The 5,273-nt window shown below is 47.4% G+C and overlaps 1 long non-coding RNA gene across 1 annotated transcript; it reads right to left on the reverse strand.

Moving 5' to 3' along the window:
- Positions 1-2,502: 2,502 nt before the first annotated feature.
- LOC148056212 (uncharacterized) lies at positions 2,503-4,730 on the reverse strand. The gene is made up of 3 exons (XR_015703762.1): positions 4,557-4,730; positions 2,937-3,561; positions 2,503-2,544 (listed from the first exon to the last, which is right to left on the reverse strand). It is a non-coding gene; the product is annotated as an uncharacterized LOC148056212 (long non-coding RNA).
- Between the last annotated feature and the right edge of the window lie 543 nt (positions 4,731-5,273).

The raw sequence follows: 5,273 nt of genomic DNA on the forward strand, positions 1-5,273 counted from the left end.
TTTCCACCTGGCTGAATCCATCCCTCACCTGGCGGTGGGTGGAGAGGATTGTGTACAAAACAGGCCAGAGGGATACGATGCTGGTAGAGGTTTCTCTTTTGCAGTGCTCAGAGATGTTCCTGTAAGCATGGTGGTGGCTGTAGATGTTGAACCGTGCTGGAGTGGAGTGGCTTCTCCATGGGAGCATCTTCTACTGTGTGCAGCAAGACCGTGAGGGCTCCCAAAGGTCTGTTTTGATGTAATTCTGTAAGGTTTTGTCTTTGAGCATAACTCTCTGACATTCCTTAGATGTAGAGATATGTCACTGGAGGATGGGGAGGCAGTGTGGGAGTAGGAAGGAGTTCACAGGGTGCTCCAAAGGAAGAGCTGTGCCCTGGCTCATGGCGATACCCAAGCAGTTCCTCAAAGACACTTGACTCGCCAGTTTCTAAGACCCCCAAGCTGGGACCTATTCCCTTCTCCCCTTACATCAGTGATTCAGCCGGCTCTCGGCACAACAGAAACTCTTAGGGGACACTTAATGGCCTTCTGTAATGCACACAGCTGCCACATGGAGCCAGTAAGACAGCCAGCCTGTCCTTGTGCTGCTCGTGATTTTTTTCCCCAGCAGAAGTCAGGGCTACTGGATTTGAAGGTCTCCTTCCCATTGATGTCTGCAGGATCTGCTGCAGCAAAATGGCCCTGTGCTGTGGACTTTGCCTATTCCCCCCAGCTCTGCTGAGGGAGGCTGCTGTGATGTGTATCCCAGGTGCAAAAAAACCCGCCACTGTGAGGAGCGCACTGTAGCAGAGTGGAGAAATACCTGGAAAAAGAGCGTCTGGCCAGAAGCCCTGTATCTTGGCTGGTATCCCCTGTTCCTACCTCCTAACACCACACTCATGATGGTCAGGACTACCATGAATAGCAGTAGCTCTGTTACACCTACAGCTGTAACCCTGCTGGGGGCAGAAACACATGCAATTTGTCCAGCACATTGATCAACACTGCCTCTCGCCCTTGGTGAAACAACAGAGTTTCTTCCCCATCACAGTACATGCTGCATGGGATTTCCAGGAGAAATGAATCACCTCCAAGCAAACAAAACCAAAATAATATATCAATTTTGTAGAAGGCAAGGAAAGACAAGGCTGTGGGACACAGTCCTGCAAAAGCAAGACAGCTTCAAACCACCTCGAGGTTCATTGAGCCCCTGCCTAAACACAAAGCCGGGATGTTACAGGAGTGGGATTGAACAAGGTCTTGCCTCAGGTCTTTCAAACACACATTGCTAATAGCTGCCTTGCAGAGACCTTGGCATTGGCGCTGAGCAGGAGGAGATGGGCAGTTTTGGGGATGCGGAGACCTGCTGGTGAGGAGCACGGCGGAGCGGTGCTGGGGCTGGCCAGCTCACCACTGGTTTCCGTTTCCCTGTTCTGGCTGTGACTGGAAGTCGCACTGCTGAAAAACAGCATGGTAAAGGCCCATGCTCGCCCCCATTTAACTCTGCTGAGACAAGTGTGGTTGCAGCAGAAATGAGCCTGGCACAAGGTTTTATTTTATTTTTAGCCTGACTGGAAGTAGAAACCAATAGCAATTTTGTAATTGAGCAATTTCCGGACTCGTTTTGCAAACTCTAGACGATTCTGCTGCTCAGGTATATATGCAAAGTGCCCAAATTTTTGCACCTCTTCATCATTTCCCATCATCTCTGTCTACCTTTAGCCACAGCAAATAGAGATGAAAGGCTAAGGCAGTCTTTTGGGATTTAGGTGGCTGGCATGGAAATAACTGATTTGCCACAGTCTGGGCGAGGGGCTGAGTCCAAGCCCCTGTGTCCGTCCATTCCTTGGCTGCATCCCCAACAGAAGATGCAGGAACATCCTCAAATTGGGAAGGTCTCAGGTATTCTGGGAGTGGCAGCTGTATAAATGCCAGCTCTAAATAACTGTAATGCTTATGGCGTAAGCAAGACAAGTTCGAGCCTTTACAGTGAGCATGTGGCTGTGGCTTGACAGTAAAGCTGACACATTGAGAAATAATTCTCCCAGTTACGTCAGAGCCAGGAAACTCAATAAGACAAATATCCTTTCCCTTACAAGATGCACCCATCGTTCACTTGACTCAGAACTCTCTTAATCCGAGCGGCTATCCCCACTTCGCAAATATCCACTAAGGAAGGTTTAATTTTGGAGCTGAGATGCCCAGAGGCTGCAGGCAGTGAAATGTCAGTTGGGATGCTGTTTGCAGGCAGCAACAAGGATGCTTTGGTCTTCTGCTGACTTCGATGGTTTGCAATCAGATCTGGCAGTGACTAGCTTGGGCGTTTGCTGCTTCAGTGAACATCCCTGTCAACCACTGCCTCTTTTGTTGTGATGATCCAGGTGGTACCACATAGCAGGACGCAAAGAAAAAAGCCCATCCAGAAAAAGTGTCTCAAAAGTTTTTATTAAGTTCTTGAATTTTTCTGGTTTTTTTTTCCTTCTTTTTTCTTTTTCTTTTCTTTATTTTGAGATCTCCACCATGATTCAGAGCTTGTTGGTCTTCTGATGCTCTTGCACCATGGACCTGCCAATACCAACAGAAGAAGAATCAAACCCATAGTTTTCTTGGGTTCTTTCCCCCACTTGCTCCTTCAGCTACATCTCTGCAAGAGTAACAGCTTCTTCCATCCTCTGTGCTAGACTGTCCTGGGGACACCCTACTGCACGTGCTGGCAGACCTGCCTGCGGGTGAGATGCGGCTTTCTTGCTCTACAGCTCCAAAGTCACCAGTTATGTTCCTGCACTACCTCTGTGGCGGCCATCTAAAAGAGAACTGGGGTTGTGCTGGGATAAAGCTCCTAGCCCAACATTCAGCTTCATTACTCTGAACTTCGGCTAAACTTTTTCTGACCCTCTTCTTGCCCTCCCCTTCAGCTGTAAAGCCCAGTGTTGCTGGCTTCAGCCAACCAGACCTACCTGCATTTTCTTCCTGTATTTTAACCATTTCTGCTTCCCCATCTTCTGTAAGTGCTGCTGTTAGCTGATCTCTGTAGAGCCCGGGCAGATGGAGCCAAGGCCAGAGCCTCTCCCAGCCCGGAGAACAAGACTGAGGTTGTTTGCTGATATAACCCTCGGTTGCATGTTGATGGGACCAGCCCAGTCCTGGTGAGAGCCGTGTGGTGCTGGTGCTGCCCTCTCTGCTGGTTTCAGCTTGGCCTCCCACACTGTCACACCTTGCTGTGCCTGTTCCCGGTGAAGCTGGTTTGTTTTTTCTTTTCTTTGTAAAAAAACTTCAAAGTCACTCCAAAAAGTACAGTTGGTGGTAACCTCTCTGCAGTCCCAGCAACTGAAAACAAAGCTGCTGGCGTGGCTCCTCTGTGCAGGCAGTTGTTGTGCACATGGAGGGCGGTAGCTTCCAAGAAGCAGGTGTGGGTGCCACTGACAAAGCTTTCCCTACCTGTCTCCGGATGCTTCTGGTGATGTTTCATGTCAAGGATTTGCTGTCCTACAGTTGATCCTCCTCTCCAGTTGGCACATAGAAAGCCATTGAGCTTGAACCCCAATAGATGCAAGTATCTCAGATGGGCAAAGGAGATCTTAGCTATTGAGTGGAAACAGGCATTTGGAAATGCAATTCACAGTGTAAGCGAAGTATAAACCTACAAAGCCCTGGGCTGCATTGTCCAGCTTTCACAAGATTATTCTTATTGTTTCCATTTACTAGGATATACCTCTATATATCTCCAAGGAAGATACCTCTGTTTTTACTTACTGGGTGCTCTGTCTCTCTAGAATATATAGAAATACATCTTCCAATTTTCTTCTGAAGGAAAGACAATCCCTTCAAATAGTTACACTGAGTAGCCCACACTTTGCAAACCCCAAGTTGTAGAACAGGACGGTGAAGGGATGGTTTGCCAAAGCCTTCCCTTGAAATACACTGTTCTGCACAGGATAAAATGAAGTGAATTTCTCAGGTCCCATGCCAGTCTCCTCTCCATGCTTGGAAAGAACATGCAATAATCTTGAACTGCACAAATTCTACATGTCTTGTCAGAAATGAAAATACCAGTTTGCTGTTATAGGGCATATGAATTCCTGCAGTACAGCTGTGTGCTCCTGCAGATTGGAAATGCTTTGTAAATATTAGCACAAGGAAATATTCTGTCATCTGTTCCACTGTAGCTTTCTTACATGGTTTCAATCATTAATTCAGGGCACAGAAACACTAATTCACACAGCCATCCACACCACACAAATAGCAGGTCTCCGTTGGGAACAGGCTAACTGAGATCTAGACAGGTTTGGAGGTGACTTATTGATCCCAAAATGAAAACTAAGCCGGAATTCAGTGCTTTGCCCATCTGCCATGAATGGTACGGGCAGAAAATGAATGCAAAACACTCCCACCAGTGGAAATGGGAAGCTTTGATTTGGTACCGTTTCACACTTGTTTTGCACAGATGCATTTCTTCCAAAGGGTATGCAGCAGTGCAAAACCAGCCTCAGCTCTTGACAGTAAAAAGTTTAGCCAGCCCTGCTTCCATAAAACCCATTAGATAAATGAGAACAGAAATACCACTGCAGTCTTCTTACACAGTTTCCCCTGGTGCTGTGTAGACAGAGTGAAGGTCTTCAGGACTGTATCTCTGTTTCTATAGTCAACCCTTCAGCATCTTGCCATCCTGTCTGAAGACATTTCTTCAGGGGTTATCGCCACTTCTCCCTCCAGGCTGGTAAATGAGCAGAGCCGGGTTCTCACAGCCCCGATGCTGGAGTGTTCTGCCACCTTCTCACTCAATCGGCAGTGAATGAAGCGATGACAGGAAACCCAGCGAGGCTCTCAGCAGGGCTTGGGCGATCCTTGCACGGTGGTTTCTCGCTCCGTGGTGAGGATGGGTGCGGATGTGGAGATTATTCACACAGCAGCAGGTGCTGGAGCACGAGCTCCTAAGGCCATTGCATGGTTGGTACGGTTAACTGCTTTGTTTTCCCTTCTCTACCCACAAAAACAAGTATGAGCACCAATTCTTTCACTTTTAAGCTCAGTGGCTGGGTTTGTCAGCTTGAACAAGAACAAGGTGTGAAACAGATTTTCTCAGGGTCTCAGGTCAGCATTTCAGGCATTCAGTGTCTGCAAGCTGGACTTTGCACTGCAAATTCTGGCTTCCTTTTACATTTTTACTGTTTAAAAATGAGCCAGACTGTTTTGATTGTCTAAGCAGAAGCAGAAAGGGTTTTCTTCCACCAGGGAACTGAACAGCTGAGCAAATAATGTTGTTTTTGTTTTTTTTTAAATAAGACTTTTCAAGG

The sequence above is a fragment of the Nipponia nippon genome, unplaced genomic scaffold, assembly GCF_047370975.1.
Source record: "Nipponia nippon isolate SJK-2023a ecotype South Korea unplaced genomic scaffold, ASM4737097v1 scaffold_16, whole genome shotgun sequence".
In the NCBI taxonomy this organism is placed as follows: domain Eukaryota; kingdom Metazoa; phylum Chordata; class Aves; order Pelecaniformes; family Threskiornithidae; genus Nipponia; species Nipponia nippon.